Source organism: Crocuta crocuta, unplaced genomic scaffold (genome assembly GCF_008692635.1).
Source record: "Crocuta crocuta isolate KB4526 unplaced genomic scaffold, BGI_CrCroc_1.0 scaffold433, whole genome shotgun sequence".
Classification (NCBI taxonomy): domain Eukaryota; kingdom Metazoa; phylum Chordata; class Mammalia; order Carnivora; family Hyaenidae; genus Crocuta; species Crocuta crocuta.
This window is the reverse complement of record NW_027530001.1, coordinates 1,371,087-1,394,377: the sequence shown is the minus strand read 5'-3', so window position 1 is coordinate 1,394,377 and position 23,291 is coordinate 1,371,087. Positions and strand designations below refer to the sequence as shown.

Sequence of the window (23,291 nt, the reverse complement as noted above, 5' to 3'; positions counted from 1 at the left end):
TTCTGTGTCTCCTTCTCTCTCTGCCTCTCCCACTCTCTCTCCCTCTCTCTCTCTCCTTCACACACAGACACACAAGTAAGTAAAGATTTAAAAAACTTTTTTTAAACATAACTGAGCATAACTGTCTCTCCCTCTGTCTCTGCTCACTCCTCCCCCCACCCGCCCCACATTCGCATTCTTTCTGTCTCTCTCTCTCTCTCAAAAATAAATAAACATTAAAAATTTTTTAATATTCCTATCAGGAAATGACAGCAAGATGAGCATCTGCAAAGGTTATATTTCCTGTTTATGCTCCATGAAGATATCTGTGTGAAAGTGTGCTGGTTAGGGTGGAGAAAGCAGGGAGGACAATGTATTTAAAATAAGTGCAACAAAGAGCACATGGGTGGGTCAGCTGGCTAAGCATCTGACTCTCAATTTCAGCTCAGTTCATGATTTCAGGGTTTGTGAGATCGAGCCCCGTGTTGGGCTCTGTGCTGGGCATGGAACCTGCTTAAGAATCTCTCTCTCCTCTTGCACTGCTGGTGAGAATGCAAACTGGTGCAGCCACTCTGGGAAACAGTGTCGAGGTTCCTCAAAAAATTAACAATACAACTCCCCTGTGACCCAGCAATAGCACTGCTAGGAATTTACCCGAGGGATACGGGAGTGCTGATGCATAGGGGCACATGTGCCCCAATGTTCATAGCAGCACTTTCGACAATAGCCAAATCATGGAAAGAGTCTAAGGTCCTTCAATGGAAGAGTGGATAAAGAAGATGAGGTTTGTATATACAATGGAATACTACATGGCAATGAGAAAGGATGAAATCTGGCCATTTGCAGCAATGTGGATGGAACTGGAGTGTATTATGCTAAGTGAAATAAGTCAGTCAGAGAAAGACAGATACCATATATTTTCACTCATATGTAAAACAGGAGAAATTTAACAGAAGACCATGGGGGAGGGGAAGGGGAGAAAAAAGGTACAGAGAGTAAGGGAGGCAAGCCATAAGAGACTCTCAAATAATGAGAACAAACTGAGGATGGATGGGGGGGAGAGGGGAAAGGGGGTGATGGGCATGGAGGAGGCACTTGTTGGGATGAGCACTGGGTGTTGTATGGAAACCAATTTGACAATAAATTATATTTTAAAAAAAGATTCTCTCTCTCTCTTAAAAAATAAAAAAATAATGAATTTTAACAAATGAAGTTACAAGGAATGGGATGGATTTGTATGTCCCATATGCAACAATTCCCAAAATCTGTTGCTGATTTAGTTTTCTTTAAAAAGTAGAAACATGTCATGCTTGCTTCAGTAGCACATATACTACAGTTGGAACAATACAATCAAGATTATTATGGCCCCTGAGCAAGGATGGTACACAAATGCATAAAGTGTTCCATATTTTTCTTTTTAAATAGATATTTGACTGTTAAAAAAAAGTAGAAACATGTGCATTATACCATCATTTTATTTAAGCAAAATAAAAAAGAAAGTCAGAGGAGGCTATATATTTATATCTATATATAGATTTCCTTACAGCATGGCTTTGCATACATATATATGCTACATATCTATAATACAGATGTGTATATTAGACAGTCACACACAGAGATGTGTTCCTGAGCAAAGATGTATCTGGAAAGCCAGACAACACACCGGTAATAATGGCTGCCTCTAAGGAAGTGAACTGAAAGGCTGAGGTGTGAGTGAATGTTACCTTTCACTGTATCATCTTTTGTACTGTTTATTTTTTTCAATGTTTATTTATTTTTGAGAGAAAGAGACAGAATGTGAGGGGAAAAGAGGCTGAGGGAGAGGGACACACAGAATCTGAAGCAGGTTCCAGGCTCTGAGGTGTCAGCACAGAGCCCGACATGGGGCTCGAACTCATGAGCCGTGAGATCATGACCTGAGCCAGTCAGATGCTTAACCGACTGAGCCACCCAGGCGCCCCTCTTTTGTACTGCTTAAATACTCACTTTGGATGTATATTATCCATGCAAACACATCATTAAGTCTTTGTTGATGAAGATAGAGAACCATTTGCCAACAAATTAAAATAACTGCATATAGAGCAAATTCTATTTCATGAATGGATTTTTAAAACATACATAAAGGATGAAAAGTAAAATAAATACAACGAGTATTGTTAAGTGCTGCCTAGAGGGGCAGATATATTAGAGAATTAGAAGAGGTCACTATCTGCACTGATTTGCTAGGGCCTCCATGACAGAATACCACCAACAGGTGGCTTATGCAACAGAAGTTTATTTCCCTGCAGCTCTGGAAGCCCGGGGGACCAGGGTCTCAGCAGGGTTGGCTTCTTCTGAGGCCTCTCTGCGTGGCCTGCAGACGGCCACCTGTTTTCCCACATTGCTCATCCCTGGTGGCTCTTTGTGTGTCCTAATCTCCTCTTCTTAAAAGGACGCAGTTAGATTGGATTAGGGTCCAGACTCACAGCCTCATTTTAACTTCACCTCTTTTAAAGGCCCTCTCTCAAAATACAGTCATGTTTTAAAGCTTTAACCTATGAATTTGGAGGGACACAATTCACAACATTAACCTTGAGTTTTCATTTGAGTCAGGGAGCTAAGCCATATATGCTTGAGGGAGAGGAAAGAAACAATGCTAAAGGCAGCACACAATTAAATGTCAAAGTTAATATAGAAGCTAATGTGTGAAATTTTCTTTTTTTATTTTTTTAATGTTGATTTATTTTTGAGAGAGAGACAGAGCAGAAGAGGGACAGAAAGAGAAGGAGATGGAGGATCCAATATACATTCTATACTGAAAGCAAAGAGACCAACGCAGGGCCCAAACTCATGAACCTGTGAGATAATTTATATATAATTTACCTGAGCCAAAGTCAGATGCTTAACTGACTGAGCCATCCATATGACTCTGGGTGAGATTTCCTAGAGATACCCAGACACAATCTCCTATTTTAAAGAAAATGAAAATTAAGAATACATGAGGGAGTAAACAACAGTGAGTTCTTGCCATAATTACTGTACCAGGTGCAGTGGGCAAGGGTCTGTCTGTATGGAGTTTGGAAAAACAAGTAGTTCACTAAATTATAATGTGATATGCCTATCTCCACACCATACCAAGGCAACTCATGAAGTCAATCAATTTAGTGAAAAACTAGTATCCTTAATGCTATTTGAAGTTGTCTACGCAAGAGAAAATTAGACTGTAGAAAAGTTTTATTTGTTACATTATTTTATAACAAGAACAAATGAGTGGGACTCATACACATAAAAATATAAGAATCTGTCCATCCAGGAGAAGGCATTATAAATCATTCTTGTTAATCAACTCAGGCAGCAAGTATTTAGGTGAGTGCCCCTAATAGGAGCCCGGGTCTTTTGAGGGCTTGCCATAGATCAAAAAGAAAACCACCATGTCTGCCTGATGGAGCACTCGATCCAGCCAACTGAAACTTCCAGTTGGTTAGATGCTTCCCCTGTTATTTTAACACCTTGACCCATCTTCCTTACTTGTCTCTTCTTATCCAATTTCTCCTTCTCTCTTTCCTCATTTTTTATCATTCTCTGTACATTTTCAATAGATAGAAGGGCACATGATTTAGAATCACACCAAAGTGATGTAGTCCTTAACCTCCCCGCTCCACACAATGCGATGGAGAAAGTTCTGTATGACCTGCTATGTACAGGATTTCCTAATAATATTCTGTTCAACCCACTCCTCAGGAACTGTGAGCGCTTGATTAGGCAGTGTGTATGAAAGCACTGTAGGAGCAGTGAAGTCCTCTTCAAAAGCTGCCCATTGCTACTGTGCAGAAGTAAACAAAATAAAGACCTGAAACAGCAATCAGATCCATTGGAGCTGCTCATGTGGTCCAGTCCACTGTAGCCATCAGGGACCTTGAGAGTATCAGGGCTAAGAAGATGTGTTTCTGTTGCTCAAATGGTGAAATGAGGAGCCATGCAATGAGGGAAAGCCCCATTGGTAAATGTATCAGGAGCAAATATACATACCATGAAACAAAGGGAATTTTGATATCTTCTTGCATTTTGAAAATTGCTTGTATATATATATATATAAAAGTCATCAGTGATGACTAGTAGGTTTCCTTCAAAATGCCCATCTTATGGGTATCTCAAAGGGATATATCGTAAAACAGCACAAATGGTATTTTTGGTAGTCTGCATCCAGGAAAAGAAAGAGATCCAAGAAATTCAAGTGCCAGTTAGCTCCACTATGTGATCAATCACTTGGGAAAGATTATGTGGTGACCCAAATACCATTTAAAAGCAAAACAACTGTGACCCTGGTGGGCTGCAAGTTGACCACACACACCTCCTTTCCCTCCAAAATGGAAGCTGTGGTCACAGTGTAACAGTGGACTCAGCCCCCACCACTGCTCCCTGATTGCCTGTGACAATGTCAGAGGAGATGAGTCTTCAGGACAGTTCTCCAGGCCACTGACCTGGGCGACACAGAATCCTAAGGGGGATCCAAACAAAGTAAGTTGTCAGCTCTCATTTTCTCAGCTTAAATTTCTGGAGGAAGATTGCCACAGGTGTTTGAGGAAAAAAAAGTGTCAGAACACTTTTTGGATTAGCTGAGCTCCAGACACAGGCTTGTTTGTTTATCTGTTTGTTTCTCCCCACCAGCCTGACTTAATCAGTCAATCTAAATAGCAAAATTCCATTTTGCCTGAAGACCCAGTCTAGTTTTCATGAGAACACCTATTTGCTTTGAACGAGAGGCCCTTGGACCTTACCCTGCCCACAGAAGTGTCCACATCTAATCTAGGATGAAAAACTCTCTGGTTACCCTGGGGGTAGAGAGGAAACTGGGAATGGAAAGCATTATACCAGTCAGTACCTACCTGTGCACCAGATCAGACCAGCTCCCGCTGAGCTGAGCCACAGAGCACCTGGAAGGGCAGCATGGAACTCCTTGCTGTCATCGTTTGTCCTTTCCTCTCCTGCTTTAGTGCTTCCAGGAAAGGGGAGGCCAATATGAAACTGGGGTATCAGGTCCACTCTGACCTTACATTCCATTCATGCCTAGTCAGGGCTTCTCCAGGCATGGCTAGGCCCTCCTGAAATGTTCCCAAGCTCCCAGTAGGCGTTTGTAGAAGGAGGTGAAGGAGCGATGAGGAGGTGCTACATGTTGCACAGATGTGGTGATTAGGCCTTTGTGTCCTCCCAGCAGGGAGGCATGCTATGGGAGAAAAAAGCATGGACTTTGAAGTCAGACAGGCCTGGGTTCAAATCCTGTTTCAGTCACTGTATTAATCAGCTTAGGCTAAGTTACGGTGTTTGTTAACAAACAAATCCAGAATCTTGGCTGCTTGCAATAGCAAAGGTTTATTTCTCACTCGGTCGACACATCATTTGTAGGTCAGCTGCGGTTCTGTTTCATGTTATCTTCTTCTCGAGACCCAGGCTAAAGGAGCAGCCTCTGTTTAGGAACATGACCTTGTGGAATTAGAAGGAGATACAATGAAATTATATGCTGGTTTTTAAAATGTCTGCTATCCTTACTTCCATTCATATTTTACTGACCAAACCAGTTATACCACCAAGTCTAACACCAACAGAGCAGGGATATTTAACCCATCCCCAACAAAGGATAGCAAATATGTTGAACAATAACACACCTTGCCATAGCCACTTACTAACTGTGTGTCCTTTGGCAAATTACTGTGAGATGGGAACAGTGATGTGAACCTAAAGTTGATGGCAGGAAGGTTAAATAAAATATGGATTTTAAAAATGAGTATAATATAGTAGGAACCAGAGAAGTTAGTTCCCTCTCCCTTTTCATATACAAGACTTAACAAGAAATTCTCATCCCTTCAGAATTAACTTTTATGATTCTCTTCTACGCTAGTGTGTCAATGTTAATTACTTCTCTTGAGAAATACGTGCATTTTAATAATGGCTTTACATGCTATTTTAACCTAAAGTCTTAATTCTAATGGTGGGAATTTCAGACACCAGAAGTTGTTGATATTCTTGACCACTTGCTTTCTTGCACCTATGGCCCTCTAGACTTTACAGTTTGGATCACTTATCGGAATTAAGAGGAACTATAATGCATCATGCCATGTGAGAAAATGATAGTTGGAACAGCTTCAGCTCAGCCCCCCAGGACTCTCAGAGAGTGTGGAACATACCTCAACAATTTTGATGACATCATGTAAATAAGTATAGACATTGCAGCAGAAAGAGGAGTTACAGGGTTGCCAGGGCAGCCACTGGGCCAGGTGAGGTGATACCCCATTGGGAGAGGAGGGTGGAGACATGGACCAATGGCCAGGCCAAAGACGCACAATTGTCTCTCTCAGTACCAAGGGTGGGGTGGGAAGAGAATCAGACAAAGTTTGACATCACCCTCAGGGAAATCTGAAATAGTTATTTCTACAACACCACCCCTATCAGCAAAGGCAACCAGCATCAAACAAAACCAGATCAAAACAGAGCTTGACCAGGGACATCTTCCTGCCATATATACGTGGTCAGGTATATAATATGACCTTTGCCTGCACCATCTCTCCTTCCAGCCCCCCACAACCCTAGAGGATGGAGACCTAGAAAAGGAGAAGGTAAGATGTGTGCATTTCACATCCTCTTCTTCCACCATCCAGAGGTCATGCTCAGGCCTGTGCTGCAGGGAGGGGAGAAAGCGAGCTTTAAAACACTTTGAAATTGAACTGGACTCTTAATTAGCAAAAGTGACAAGAAAGGTATGGAATCAGCTGAAGACACGGCTAAGAAACAGGAAATAGAGGACTTATCAGAGCATAGTTTAAAATGGTAATTGGAAAAAATAAAGCTGTTATACTCCACTGAGTTAAACCTCCTCAATAAATTGTGAAACCTATTTCTGAATCATTACCTGATTGTGTTTCCCTGATTAAAGACTAACTTTCTAATTTCAGAGGTGGAGTTAAAAGTGGGTTCTTTTTTCCTTTAAATAGTGGGCATTAATTCAAGGAACATAGACTGGTAAGCACAGGTAAAACCTAATCAAGCTTTAATTCTGCCTTTCAATCTGCCTTGTTCCAAAGGGATCCCAAAAGGAAGTGGGGCCCCAACCAGAAAAGAGTGACTTTTTTTCTCATTCCAATCCATATTTCACATTTACAGATGGTAAAGAGGAGATGGAGCAGTTCCAACTGCCTGTGAGATCCTAAGAAAACTAGGTCTGCTTTCTCCAGTCAGAAGAAAAGACAGCATGGGAGTAATTCTCAGAAGGTGTACCATGGAAGTACAGACCATGTGTCCATTACCTGAGACTCTGCTGGAGAGACTGGATAAGCCCAGAATCTTAACAAGAGTGGTAATGCCATTTCTTCACTAATTAAGGTGATACATTCATTCAGCAGATACATACTGAACACCACAAGTTAGGCATTCATCTGCCTCACTGTTGGGATACATCAGTGAACAAACAAACAAAAGTCTTTAAGCCCCTGTAGGGTTCCGTTTGCACTTTGGGGAGAGAGATAATAAACAATTGTCATATAATAGATTTTTTTTAATGTTTTATTTATTTCTAGGAGAGAGAGAGAGACAGCATGAGCAGGGGAGGGTCAGAGAGAGAGGGAGACACAGAATCTGAAACAGGCTCCAGGCTCTGAGCTGGAGGCACAGAGCCCGACGCAGGGCTCGAACCCACAAACCACGAGATCATGACCTAAGCGAAAGTCGGACGCTTAACCAACTAAGCCACCCAGGCACCCCTGTCATATAATAGATTTTTATGAATCAAGTGAGGAAGTGGACTGTGCAGTTATCTGTGCTTCTGCATTCAAATAACCAACTGATTCTGCATTGAAAGAATACCCTCTCCTCTGCTATTCTTGGCCAAACTTCATATAGTAGTGACAAGAGGTTATCCATCTTTGCCTTGACCTTTCATGTCAAGAGGACTTTTAGTGAGTGGCTGCTCTTCCTTGTAAAGACTATCTATGATAAAAATGATATATTTCTAGGCCAAGCAAAACAATTAGAAAACATCATCATTCTCATGAACGCTTAGAGTATGTACACTCTTTTCTATAGCTGTAGGTTGTATTAACATTTAAGTTAGAAAAGAGATTTTCAGAGCACCTGGGTGGCTCAGTTGGTTAAGCACCCAAATCTTGATTTCATCTCAGGTCATCTCAGGTCATCGGATCGACCCCCATGTCAGGCTCAGTGCTGGGCATGGAGCCTGCTTAAGATTCTCCTTCTCCCTCTGCCCCCTCACTGTCTCTTTCACACACACACAAAAGAGTTTTTCAAAAAACATACCAAACCTGGCCATTTCTCACCAAATCTATCATTCTCACACTGATGTAAGTGACTATCATTTTTTAAATCTGGTATATAATCAAAGTTCCAAACCAAACAATAGTGAAAGTGAGTTATTTAGAAAATGATATGGGGAAATATCAAGATGTCCAAAAAATTGAGGGTAGTCCCCATCTCTTACTGTATTTTTCAAAACACAACAGAAAGAGAAATCAAGAAATTGATCCCATTTATAATTGCACCAAGAACCATAAAATACCTAGGATTAAACCTAACCAAAGATACGATGCTCAGCATCCCTCCTCATCAGGGAAATACAAATCAAAACCACACTGAGATACCACCTCATGCCAGTCAGGGTGGCTAAAATGAGCAAATCAGAGAACTCTAGATGCTGGCGAGGATGTGGAGAAACGGGCACCCTCCTACACTCTTGGTGGGAATGTAAACTGGTACAGCCTCTCTGGAAAACAGTGTGGAGGTTCCTCAGGAAAATAACAGTAGAACTCCCCTATGACCCAGCAATAGCACTGCTAGGAATTTACCCAAGGGATACAGAAATGCTGAGGCATAGGAGCACATGGACCCCAATGTTCATAGCAGCACTCTCCACAATAGCTAAAACATGGAAAGAGCCTAAGTGTCCATCAACAGATGAATGGATCAAGAAGATGTGGTTTATCTATACCATGGAATACTACATGGCAATGAGAAACAATGAAATCTGGCCATGTGTAGCAACATGGATGGACCTTGAGGGTGTTATGCTGAGCGAAATAAGTCAGGCAGAGAAGGACAAATATCATATGTTTGCACGTATAGGAGGATTAGGAGGAACTTGACGGAGGAACAAGGGGGAGAAGAAGGGCGGAAATGGTGGGGGAAAGGGAGAGAGGCAAACCATGAGAGACTCTTGAATGCTGACAAAAACTGAGGACTGATGGATGTGGGGGGGAGGGGGGATGGGCATGGAGGAGGACACTTGTGGGGATGAGCACTGAGTGTTATGTGGAAACTAATTTGACAATAAACTATTTGTAAAAAAAAAAATTGAAGAATAATAAAATAAAATAATAGGTATAATAATAAAAAAAAAAAACCTAACCAAAGATGTAAAAGATCTGTATGCTGAAAACTATAGAATACTTATGAAAGAAATTGAAGGAGACACAAAGGAATGGAAAAACATTCCATACTCATGGATTGGAAGAACAAATATTGTTAAAATGTCAATACTACTCAAAACAATCTACATATTCAATGCAATCCCAATCAAAATTGCACCAGCATTCTTCTCAAAGCTAGAACAAACAATCCTAAAACTTGTATGGAATGATAAAAGACCCTGAATAGCCAAAGTAATGTTGAAAAAGAAAACCAAAGCAGGAGGCATCACAGTTCCGGACCTTAGCCTCTACTACAAAGCTGTAATCATCAAGACAGTATGGTATGGGCATAAAACAGACACAAAGACCATTGGAATAGAATAGAGAATGCAAAATTGGACCCAAAATGTTCAGTCAACTAATCTTTGACAAAGCAGGAAAGAGTATCCAACAGAAAAAAGACTGTCTCTTTAGCAAATGGTGCTGGGAGAACTGCACAACAACATGCAGAAGAATGAAACTGAACCACTTTCTTACACCATACACAAAAATAGACTCAAAATGGGTGAAAGACTTAAATGTGAGACAGGAAAATCAAACCCTAGAGGAGAAAACAGGCCACAACCTCTTTGACCTTGGCTGCAGTAATTTCTTACTTGACATGTCTCTAGAGGCAAGGGAAACAAAAGCAAAATGAACTATTGGGATCTCATCAAAATAAAAAGCTTCTGCACAGCAAAGGAAACAATCAGCAAAACTAAAAAGGCAACCACTGGAATGGGAGAAGATATTTGCAAACAACAGGTCAGATAAAGGGTTAGTATCCAGGGACGCCTGGGTGGCTTAGTCGGTTAAGCGTCCGACTTTCGCTTGGGTCATGATCTCGCGGTTTGTGGGTTCGAGCCCCGCGTCGGGCTCTGTGCTGACTGCCAGCTCAGAGCCTGGAGCCTGTTTCAGTCTGTGACTCCCTCTCTCTCTGACCCTTCCCTGCTCACGCTGTCTCTCTCTCTCCTAGAAATAAAAAAAAAAAAAAAACATTAAAAAAAATAAAAAAAAATTTAAAAAAAAGGGTTAGTATCCAAAATCTATTAAGAACTTACCAAACTCAACACCCAAAAAACAAATAATCAAGTGAAGAAATGGGCAGAAGACATGAATAGACACTATTCCAAAGAAGACATCCAGATGGCCAACAGACACATGAAAAGATGCTCAACATCACTCATCACCAGGGAAATACAAATCAAAACCACACTGAGATACCACCTCCCACTGGTCAGAGTGGCTAAAATGAACAACTCAGGAAACAGATGCTGGTAGAATATGAAGAAACAGGAACCCTCTTGTGCTGTTGGTGGGAATGCAAGCTGTGCAACCGCTCTGGAAAACAGGGTGGAGGTTCCTCAAGAAATTAAAGATAGAACTACCCTACAACCCAGCAATAGCACTCCTAGGAATTTACCCAAGGGATACAGGAGTGCTGATTCATAGGGGCCCATGTACTCCAATGTTTATAGCAGCGCTTTCAACAATAGCCAAATTATGGAAAGAGCCTAAATGTCCACCAACTGATGAATGGATAAAGAAGATGTAGTTTATATATTACAGAATGCTACTTGGCAATGAGAAAGAATGAAATCATACCATTTGCAACAATGTGGCTGGAACTGGAGGGGATTATGCTAAATGAAATAAGTCAGTCAGAGAAAGACAGATATCATATGTTTTCACTCACGTGGAACTTGAGAAACAACAGAAGACCACTGGGGAAGGGAAGGAGGAAAAAAATAGCTTCAAACAGAGAGTGAAGCAAACCATCAGAGACTCTTAAATACAGAGAACAAATTAAGACTCAACGGGAGGAAGGAGGAGAGGGGAAAATGGGTGATTGGCATTGAGGAGGGTACTTATTTGGATGAGCACCAGGAGCTGTCACAGGAATCTACCCCCAAAACCAAGAACACACTGTATACACTGTATGGTATCTAACTTGACAATAAATTACATTATTAAAAAACCCTTCTTTTGATTAAATACCTTAATGCGAAAGTAATAAATGAGTAACGGCTGATTTCAAATCCTGAGTTTGGAAATACAACAAGGATATGTGCTACTATCCCTTCAATAGAATGGTGTACTGAAAGTCATAGCAATGCAAGGCAGGGAAGTATCAGCTTAGAAAATAAAAATGAAACTCATTATTTGCACATGGCAAGCTGTGTAGACAATTCACAGACTATAAACATAAACTTTTAGAATTAATCATTTAAATTAGCAAAATTACTGGACACTAAGTCAATATTTAAAAAAATCAGCAACATCTCTGTATATAGACCAAAAATAAGAAAACACTATTTTCATAATACAGTATTATTAAAAATATCAATTGCCTGGAGACAAATTTAACAAAAGATGCACAAAACATCTACCAGAAAACTCTAAAGAACTGTTAAGGTAGATAAAAGAACACCTAAAAAAGTGAAAGCCTCCAATGTGTTGTGGATTAGAATATTCCATAAGTAAACTGATTTCCCCCAAAATAGGCCTAAATATTTGACACAGTCCAAGTTGAAATTCTAAACAGGTTTTTCTGTGGAAATGAACAAGATGATTTCAAAATTAATAAAGAAATGCAAAGCCAAAGGAAAAGATGTTTGCAATGCATGTAAAGAAAATTTACAAATAATTCCCATAAATCAATTAAAAATAAGATAACCTAATAGAAAAATGAGCAAAATACTTGAAGAAACAATTTATAGGAAAAGTTGAATTGAAATGAAAAGGAATATAATCTCATTAGAAATCAAGAAAATACAAATTAAAACTAAAATGGAATGCTTATATACATTTACTAGAATAGCTAAAAAAAAAAAAGACTGATAATAACTAGTGTTAACAAAAATGTGAAGTGACTAGAACTCTCACACACTGCTGGTGGGAATTTAAATTGATACAACCACTTTAGAAAACTCTGGCATCGTTTACCAAAATTAAATATATGCATACCCTGTTACACAGCAGTTCAATCCAAAATACATATCCATCAGACATGTACACACATGTGTACCAAAAGTTATGTCCAAAAATATTTATACAGTATCATTTGTAATAGTCCCAAACTGCAATCAGCCTATGTCCTTAAATATATCAACTGTGATATATTTATATAATGCAGTGCTATCCAGAAATTAAAATGAATAGCATACTGCTATACTCAAAATTGAATCCCACAAATGTAATTCTAAGTGAAAGAAGTCAGATACAAAAGAATAAATTCTATTTCTTTAAAGTTCACAGAGGAGAAAAACTCAAAGATGTTAGAAGTAAAAGCAGTCTTAATGATGGTTTAAAAAATCTGTCCATAAATTTTTTATGTTTCTCCCTTTAAGAAGTGGACTCTAATTATCTTTCCTTTAAGTGTGGGCTGGACTTAAGTCCAGCTTCTAACAAATAGAATAAAGTGCAAATGACAATGTGTGATTTCAGAGACTAGATCAGAAAAAGACACTATAGATCTTCCTTCCTCTCTCCCAGCTTTTCTCCACCACCTCCACTCTGGGAAAGCTAACATGTTCTGAAATGCTCCAGGGAAAGGCTCACATGGTGAGAGAATGAGGCCTCTTATAATAGCCAGAGAGGAACTAAGGACTCCAATCAAGTCATATGAGTGAGCTTTCTTGGAAGAAGATTCTCTAGTCTTAATAAAGCCTTCAGATGACTACAACCCTTGACTACATCTTGACTGCAATCTCACAAGAGTCTGAGCTCAAATCACCAAGCTAAGCTGCTTCTGGAGTCCTGACACTCAGAACCTATGGGAATAAATGTTTATTGTTTTAACTAAGTTTGAGATAATTTGATATGCATAAATAGATGACTAAGGCAGTTAAATTTAGGAAAGAAAGAGAGGTTAGTAAAGAGGAGAGAGCTGTACACTTAGATTTATGCAAAATTTTATATCTGTTATATTCCAACTATATCCCAATTCTGAAAATTTTACTAAATTCAACTATGTCATTCAAAAGGTTTTTGTTCTTTAAAAAGAAACTACAGACAAAATTAACAGATACATTACTATCTGGGAGAAGATGTTTATAATGTCCATGACTGGCAATAGATTAATATCTAAAATATATACAGAATTCTATAATGCAAAGAAAAGTAAACAAACAAGAAAGTGGTCAAAGAATAAAAGCAATTCACAGGAAACACAATCACTTAATAACTATGTAAAGAAATGCTCAACTTTCCCAGTAAACTGAGAAATTCAAATAAAACAATAGAAACACACCACTCTGCATGCATCAGATTGGCAAAAAAAAAAAACAAAACAAAAAAACAACCCAAAACAGAAACACTGATAATATCAAGTGCTGATGATGATGTGTGAAAACAGAACCTCTCTTGCACAGCTGGTGGAAAGTAGCCATTCCATAAAGCATGCTTGTACTTGACCACTCTATAATTCTACTCTTGGGATGTATAATCACAGAAACTCTCATACAAATGCACAGGGAAGTATATAATTTAATATTAATTGCAGTGTGGTTTGAAACACTTAAAGAATAAGATTCAACAACAAGGGGATTTCATAAGTAAAATGCAGTGGATGTATAAGAAGGAAATATAGGCAGGTATCTGATAGAATGAAGTAGGTCTGCATATTGCAATGAGAACAAAGCTCAAAACATAGTTATGAACTTCAAGAAACAAAATGGTATTTCTTTTTTTTAAATGTTTATTTATTTTGAGAGAGAGTGAGCACAGACGAGTGAGAAAAGGACAGAGGGAGAGAGAGAGAGATTCCCAAGCAAGCTCCACACCACTAGCACAGAGCCCAAGGCAGGACTTGATCCCACAACTGTGAGATCATGACCTGAGCCAAAATCAAGAGTCAGATGCCCAACAAACTAAGCCACCCAGGCATCCCACAAAATGATACTTCTGACAAAATGCTATTTCTGTGCACTTAAAACACACAACACTATGTATTGTTATTTATATAGGTATGTGTGAGTAGACATATTAATAATAAAATAGACATTCATAAAATAAACAAGAATGTGTCCTTTGAGTGAAGGAAGAAATTTGGGTAAGAGGATTTGGGTTAGAGGAAGATGGGAGAAAGTATTGAAATAAAGTATAAAGGAAGGGTTTTCTATAAACTAATGATAAGCCATTATTCACTACCCAGCTACAAAGCTATCAAGGCCTTATTTTTAACTGCCCCAACTTCTGCCATATACCTGTCAGACAATTCCTTTCTCAGAAAGAATAAAAGAGAAATAAAGGTGCTCTGGACCTACCTGTAGTGAGACTATATTGGTTCCTTTCAAAAGATAATATAATCTGCTTCTCTGCCCACACACCCATACTTGGGGGGAGAGGGGGAACCTTACTGGAAATGGTAATATCTAAGTTTAGTAACTATTATTTATGAAGCCCCTACTAGTTTTCAAGAACTGTGCTGACACTTTACATGTGTTATGCCTAAAAAGCCTCACTACAATTATGCAAGTTAAGTTTCTTACCCGATTTTATAGATTAGCACGCCAATGCTTAGAGAATTAATTCCACCGAAGTCCTCTATCTGGCAAATAAACAAACTGAACTTCCAAGTCTGCCTGTCTTTCTACCACACTGTGCTGCCTCCACACTGATCTTTAAAAAAGAAACAGATACAAGCCCTTTGGGACAGAAAACTCTAGCCATCATGTGACTAAGGTTAGAAAAAACCCATGCTTAAACATATTTTTTACGTGTGTCTCCAGAATTGGTGTATTTGTAAATATAGTCTCGGCCACAACCATGATAATAACTCCTGGGAAAGGTGAACCAGGAGCAGCTGCTGCACAGTGTGTTTCTAGACACCCACACCCTGGCTGCCTACACATACCATGGCATCTGCTGCATCAGGACATGGGGGCAGAGAACACCTACACTCATTGTGCTTCCCCCACACTCGTGTGGTGAGCCTTCCTTGGAGCCAATGAATCACACAAAGAATTAGACAATGTAGGACCTGTGCCTTTTCTCAGTGATGACTGCTTGTAAACACTTCCTTCATTTTTGTGAAAATGGAGCCCTCCTATCCTCTTCCCAGCTTGCCCACTAGATAAAGGTCTTTGTTTCTACCTCCCAATTTTAGACACCAGCATCATTTTTACCATCAGCTCTACAGACACAGAAATATCTGTTCCAGCACCAAGGACAGAGATCCTTGGCTTCAGGGATGTGTGACGGGGAGACCCTGGCATTCTAAGAACTACAAGTTTAAGGCAAATGTGTTCAGCAGATGAAAGGGACTTATAAATATTGTCTGACAAGTCTTGCCTAGCTGATCAACCCCTAGTTTATTTCCAGGCCAGCTCATGAAATAAAAACCATAAACACTAATGATTGTTTTAGGCAATCTCTGATTCTCTTAGAGCTTAACTATAGTACCCATCACAGTGTACTGTAATTTTCAGGGTACTTCTTTGCCTCCTTCATTAAATAGTAAGCTCCTGGAAGGCAGAAATTGTATCTTCTATCTGTTTGTCCCTAGTAACTAGCACACTGAATACATAGAAGCTCTATAAAAGATTGCTTAAATAAATGAGATCCAGAGACTGATGATGTGTCCAAGTAAAAACTTAGAGGGTGTATAATGCTTTAAAAGTGAACTCAAGGGCTAAATTCTACCATCATGTTCTCAGTCCTCCCTTGGCTTCCTCCTCAGTCCCAAGCCTTTCTCACCCCATTAACTCAGGCCACCATGTTAAATCAAAAGAAGAATCATTAAACAATGATTCATTCTCAAATATGGTCTACAAATTGAGCAAGACTGGAAGGATGCTAAAAGGGAAACTCAATGGGCTAGAAGCTAAAGGATGATGATTTTACTTAAGGTAATGTCAACTCCCCCCCCAAAAAAGTTATGGAAAGAAAAAGCATACAAAAGTGCTCAGTGAAAAATGAGACGATATTGTCCAAAGCCAAAGGAACTACAAGCAGTTATTGACATCATAGTACAGAGTACATATTCAAAGATGGAAGCAAGATCAAACATAAGTGAATGTCATTATCTCTGAACATGGAGACAGGAAGTATTAGTCATACCCCATTGTGGATACCATCTATTTAGATGGTTTAAGAGAAACTGAATGCAAATCTCTCTTAATGTGATTTTTCCAGAAAAAAATTTCACAAATAACCCCTGGCATAAACACAATCTCTAATCAAAGCATTTAGTCATTTCTGCCATCACTGAGTACCTCCAGACATACTTTAACAGCAGATTAAATTTAATATGACTTAAGATATTTTAAGAACTGTTCACTTAGTTTTACAACAGCACAGAAGTGCTCTTCTCCAAGATGATGCATTTTTCCATGAAAAATTGGTACTGAAGTATTAAATGAATCATGAATTCTGATGCAGATTGTTGCATAGTGAAGCAATATGGAAAAGAAATTCACTCATTTTTTCTGTAAATTTACAGTCTTTTGTGCATGCTCTGATTTCTCAACTACTCATCTGTGAAATGAATAAAAAGCATGATGATTTAATTTGATTATAATTTTATTCCATTGGGAGAGAATAACTTTTTTGCATGGACATATGGAAGCTTTGACAGGTCATCCATTTGAGTGGCCATGACTTGCCATAGTGATGTCTACAAAAATTATTATACACTGATGATTGGAGATGATCATTTGAGTAATGTGTTCTACCACTAACAACAAATATTTCAAATATTTGTTGCTTTTAAAATTTATAAATTAAAATTTCTCACACATAAAAGAAGACTTGAGGTCAGAAGTCCAAGGCCGAACTGGAAATTCTACAGTCATAAAGGACCCATGGGGCTCCTGGGTGGCTTAGTCAGTTAAGTGTCAGACTTGGGCTCAGGTCATGATCTCACAGTTCGTGGGTTCGAGCCCTGCATCAGGTCCTGTGCTGACACCTTAAAGCCTGGAGCCTGTTTCAGATTCTGTGTCTCCCTCTCTCTCTCTCTGCCCCTCCCCCACTCATGCTCTGTCTCAAAAAAAAAAAAAAAAAGAAAAAGAAAAGAAAAGAAAAAAGGACCCAGTGTCCTTCTATCTTTCTGCCCCACCATCCCTAACATATGGTCTCCATTCTCAAATCCCCTCCTGATCCAAAATGGCTACCTGGGCTCTAATTATTACAATCTGATTCAAGGTAGGGAGCAAGATAAAACAGAGAAAGTCAAGAAAGCCATGCATCATTTGTCAGTTTACCTTTTAAGGAGATTTCCCAAGAGCCTCAGAGACAGAGTAGACTAAAATGTATAGACATTAGTAGGCAATTTTCCAATCAGAACAGAAAGGTAGTATTATGACTAAGGGAGGAAAAAATGGATATCACATAGGTGAGTAGCCCCTGTTATTCAGATGAAGAATAAAGCTCAGAGTGTCTAGCTGGCTTGCCCAATCTCATACAGCTAGTAAAGACAGATCCTAGACTAATGTCTGGGCATCGATTCTTCTCTTTCCTCTGCTCACCTAATAGAACCCTGATTTTACTCAGATATCCACTTCTCCCACACACAGTGCTCTTGTATTGACAGAAGCTGTCCACACATCTAGCCTCAGAGAGGTGGGCTTGATTCACTTAAGGCCATCCCATCATCCTTGCTATAACTGGCTCAAGACTAGTAACTGGATGTCAATTAGATCAGTTCAGATGCAAAACAAAAACAAACAAACAAACAAACAAAAGTTTCTCATGGCTTCTGAAAACGTTATTCTTTGATCTTCTAGAAAAAATAAAAGTCCCTGGAAGCAATACTTTATCTATCATTATATTCTTTCATTGGTAGATATGAGGTTTAATTCTAGAGAAATGCCTCAATACCAGTATGAAGCTACCATGCAGAGGGGACAGAAGAATCAAGAAAACAGCAGAAAAACAAAGATGGAGTAAATAGATTTAGTTGGCATAGACTATACCTACCTCTGAATTATTGGTAAATTTCTTATTCTTTTTGTTGATTTGAGTTTGGGGTAGTTCTTGTTATTGTCAGGTTGTCAAACACACCTCATTGAACACTGGTCCCGTCTTATTTGCCTGCACTATCTTGAAAGATTTTTTCTTACTATAATGAGAGCCATAGTATTAACATGGTAGGGCCGAACAGCAGTTTGAAAATTACATACAAAAGTCTATGTGAGTAATAATAAGTGCTTTCTTGAATTTAGACTCACCTTAAGGATATGTCTATATTTAGCTATTCACCATAGCAAGCATAATTAAAGTTTCCTTCTTTTCTGCTTTCCCAGAAAACCACATTTTCTCTCTCCAACAAAGTCTCATGTCATAGTATGGGTCACAGCATGTCTTCTTTACCTCAACAATCATGTCAGCTTTGCTGCTTGACACAGATGGAGCATCACTTGACTTCCCATTGCTTAAGTCTGAATACATTCCTCATTGTGTCTGATCTCTAGCTCCTGGAGCATGTCAGCTGTCTCCTTAAATTGTTATTTGCTGGTGCATATTGAAGGCAGCAATCTAATCAGCTGAAATTGATGGCTGCTACATTTGCTACTGCGGGAGTTTCCATCACAAATACTATTGTAGTTTGAATGAACATGCCATGACCAAAGTCCACCAACAGGTTAACGTCTATCAACACTGGCTTTTTAGAATTGTACACAAGCTGTCTTTACTGATGGCTATTTACACATCCAGTGATGTTTGTTGATCCCAGTGCTTATCATAATTGGACATTTTAAATATTTTTTGTTGTGCTAAATATTTTTATGATTAATAGTTAAATAAGGAACAGGCCATTAGAGGATGTAAGCAGATTGTCAACAAATGCACAAATACTAATTGGAGGATTATTAATGAATTTTAGCCAGTTGTTGGGCATTTGTTGCAACAGCATATAAAATAAATAGATAACGGTGTCTATAAATGAAGTTATTCACTTACATCAAGATAGAAAAAAGCATTTGATGTAGTATGTATTAATAATGGAAGATTATTATCAAATTAGCTCAAAACTGATAATTGTTTACATTTCAATTATCAATTTAGTTTATTATAGTCATATGGTATATATACAATAACATACTTCAATCTTAGAAATAATAATGAATTACACACTTGGAGTTTGCTCACCGAGATCTGTCCCTACTCAAGTTTTTTAAAAAATACATTTCATTTATTTTTTAAGTTTATTTATTTATTTTGAGAGAGAGAGAGAGAGAGAGAGAGAGAGAATCACAAGCAGGCCTCATGCTATCAGCATGGAGCCTAACACGGCTCAGTCTCATGAGCCATGAAATCATGACCTGAGCCAAGATCAAGAGCCAGATGCTCAATTGACTGAGCCATGTAGGCACTTCTATATTTTATTTACCTTTTAATATAAGCTCTATGCCCAACTTGAGGCTTGAACTCATGACCCTGAGATCAAGAGTTGTTGCATAATCTACCAAGTGAAACAGCCAGGTGCCCCAGTCTTTACTCAAGTTTTAAACAGTGATTCTGTTTACAATATCTTACTTAAGATTAAAAATAGTAACTTTGGGGCAGTAACTGTTAATAAATTTGCTGCAAGCTACTCCCAGTTTTCCAACTGCAGGCTAATTTGCTTCTTTATTAAAAACACTCAGTGCATATTACATATTAGAATAAAAACATAAAATGTTAAGAGCTAAAGGTATCTCAGCAATCATCTAGGACACCTCCCTATTCTACAGAAAACAAAGTTGAAGCCACATGGGTTAAGTGATTTCCCCAAAGTGTGAAGATACTTAATGTTTAGAACCAACATCTTTTTAGTCTGTGATCTTTCTATTAGCCTACAGTATTGGGTAATTATTATTGTTGATAAATGTTTAGTTATCCTTAAACATAAACTTCCATTCATTTGCACAATAACTACAGCTTTTTTTTTGTTGGAGTACAAAGTCTACTTAGAATTCCCAACTGGAGTGATATTTCTGTATTGTTTCCAGGCCCAGAAACAAAGTTCTCAAGCTCCACCTATAAAATGTCTAGTGATAAGATAGAATTTGTGCCATTAAATACAGATTTCAAAGAATTTAAATAGAACAAAATACATTTAATCCTAAAGCTGTTTTGAATGTTACTCTGCCTATGTTTGATGATTCAGAGGTACTATGTCTCAAGAGTCATTATTACAAATATTTACCAACACTGAGCTATGGATTTACAGATATACTGGCCAGCAGAAATTTCCCATATATAAAGACAAAAATTGTTTTTCCAAATTTTTAAGACCTATTAAATTTTTTTAATATATATTTTTAAATTTATCTCTAGGAGAGAGAGAGAGAGAGACAGCGTGAGCAAGGGAGGGTCAGAGAGAGGGAGACACAGACTCTGAAATAGGCTCCAGGCTCTGAGCTGGCAGTCAGCACAGAGCCCGACGCGGGGCTTGAACCCACGAACCGCGAGATCATGACCTAAGCGAAAGTCGGACGCTCAACCAACTAAGCCACCCAGGTGCCCCAAAACCTATTAAATTTTCTTTAGTTTTGAAAATGAAGGATAGGATCACCTGGGTGGCTCAGTCAGTTATGCGTCCTGCTTCGGCCCAGGTCATGATCTCACGGTTCGTAGGTTCGGGCCCCACATCGGGCTCTATACTGACAGCTCAGAGTCTGGAGCCTGCTTCAAATTCTGTGACTCCCTCTCTCTCTGACCCTCCCCTGTTCATGCTCTCTCTCTCTCTCTCTCTCACTCAGAAATAAATAAAACATTAAAAAAAATTTTTTTAAAGAAAATGAAGGATAGTTATTTTCCAAAAAGAAGCCTTAGCAACTTTTCACGAGGGAAGAACTAGGTCTATAAATTGTCATATTGATAATGAACAGATGGCTATCTCTTTGTATTTTATATCTAATCACTCTAGTAATAGAAATCAAGTTGGAAACATTAAGCCAAGCCAGCTAAGACACTTTAAGAAGTTCAGAAGTCACTGTTTTTAAGTATCTTAATGTCATCTCCAAATCATTTTTTTAGGATTAAGAATATAGAGAAATCTATTCAAAATGTTTATGGACTTCTGAGGCTTGGAGAAGAAAGCTTCAGAGATAAGATCCTCCTATTATTACCCACTTGTAAATTTACCAATTACTACAGGCAGCCAGAGGAGTTAACACTTAGTAAGCAGCTGCTGTGTGCCAGGCACCATTTGGCACTGTATAGGCACCAACTTACATAACCATCTCTCAAATATTATGAAGTCAATGTTATTACCTCCTTTGTTATGTAAGAAACCTGAGGATCAAAGAGGTCAATGATTGCTCATGGTTATATAATAATTTGGTGTCTGTCTGTTCTAAAACCCATATTTTTTACCTCTGGATATTCGAAGGGAAATAACAACTATAGTATTTTATACTGCAGAGCATAATTTCTCCCCACATGACACTGTCCTAGGATACCGAACATGTTTCTAAAAATAACTCATTTGCTCATAGAGGCATCCATCTGGTCTTTCTCCAGCTATTCCAAAGTCATTGTTTCCTGTACTCAGCACCATATATCTAAAAGCCACTGCTGCTGCTTTTTTTGGCAACTCGAGGTTTAGGATAGAACATTTTCCAAAGCAAATCTGCTGCTCTGAGTGATTGCTCTGAAACCTCTATTCCTCATTAAATGATGACAGACATTAAAAAAGTAATAACTTACATTTGCATTGTAAACTAGAAAATGCTACTAAATTCATGATCTTTTCTTTGATCACAACAACCTTGTGAGCTAGCTAGGGTAAATATTATTCTCATTTATCCAGCGAGAGAGACTGAATTTCAGATTGAAGATATAGGACTTGCCCAAGGTCACAGAGATGGGACATGGCATCACTGAACTCCAAGTACAGTAATCACTCTGTTATCCTCAACCTCCTCCTATAGATGCCCATGTCTGCCTGAAGTCCTTTGTAGAATGAAGATAAATAGATTCTCAAAGGAAACAGAGCTAGAGAGGGTGGGGAGAGTATACAATAATGCAATCCTACTCTAATGGGCTTTGTTTGAAGGTGCCTCCCCTATATCTGACTTCCATTCTTTGGTAACAATCCAGTTTACTCAGCACCTGATCCATGCATACATACATTTATATATTCTTGGGTAAAAATCAATTGCCTAGGGGCATCTGAGTGGCTTAGTCATTTAAGCGGCTAACTCTTGATTTCAGCTCAGGTCCTGATCCTATGGTTGTGGGACTGAGCCCCATGTTGGACTCTAAACTGAGTGTGGAGCCTGCTTAAGATTCTCTCTCTCCCCTCTCTGCCCCTCTCCCCTATTCACACTTACTTGCTTTCTCTCAAAGAGAAATAAATAAAAATAAAACATGCATTGTTTACTGCACAGTGGCAACTCCAACTAAGCCATCTCAATGCCACTGCTCTTAAACATAAATAACTGTGGCCTGGACCATTCTCTTCTGTCATTTTTCAAATTGACAGCTGGGTGAAATTTGTCAGTCTTCTCCCTTCCAGCAGCCCTTTCTTCTGCTAATTTCTTATGGCACTAAAATAAGAGATATTTTCACTAAGGCAAAGTTAATTAGCATACTTAACATCTTCATTAAGAGTTTTTGAGTCCAACAAGGTGACAGATAGTGCTAAAGGGAGCTGGAAATTGGGTATGATATTTTGATAACTAATGACAAAAAGACTGAGGTCTGATAACTGTGGTCATTGAGTAATTAACTACATTTAATAGCATCTAGGAATTAATGAGATGGTATGTGGGGGAAAAACTTGATAAAGTGTACAGTACTGAACAAATGCAAAATGGTGCTTTTAGGAAGATATTTAATCACTATTATCATTGTCAATGCTCCCTCTCTGCCCCTCCCCCACTCGCATAGGCATGTGTTAAATAAAAATAAATAAATAAACTTAAAAAAAAAAGTTTAAAAGACAATCATTCA

At 38.7% G+C, this 23,291-nt stretch overlaps 1 non-coding gene across 1 annotated transcript; it reads left to right on the top strand.

Moving 5' to 3' along the window:
• The first annotated feature begins 1,289 nt into the window (after positions 1-1,289).
• On the top strand, positions 1,290-1,392 carry LOC144231250 (U6 spliceosomal RNA). The gene has a single exon (XR_013335019.1). It is a non-coding gene; the product is annotated as a U6 spliceosomal RNA (small nuclear RNA).
• Positions 1,393-23,291: the final 21,899 nt, after the last annotated feature.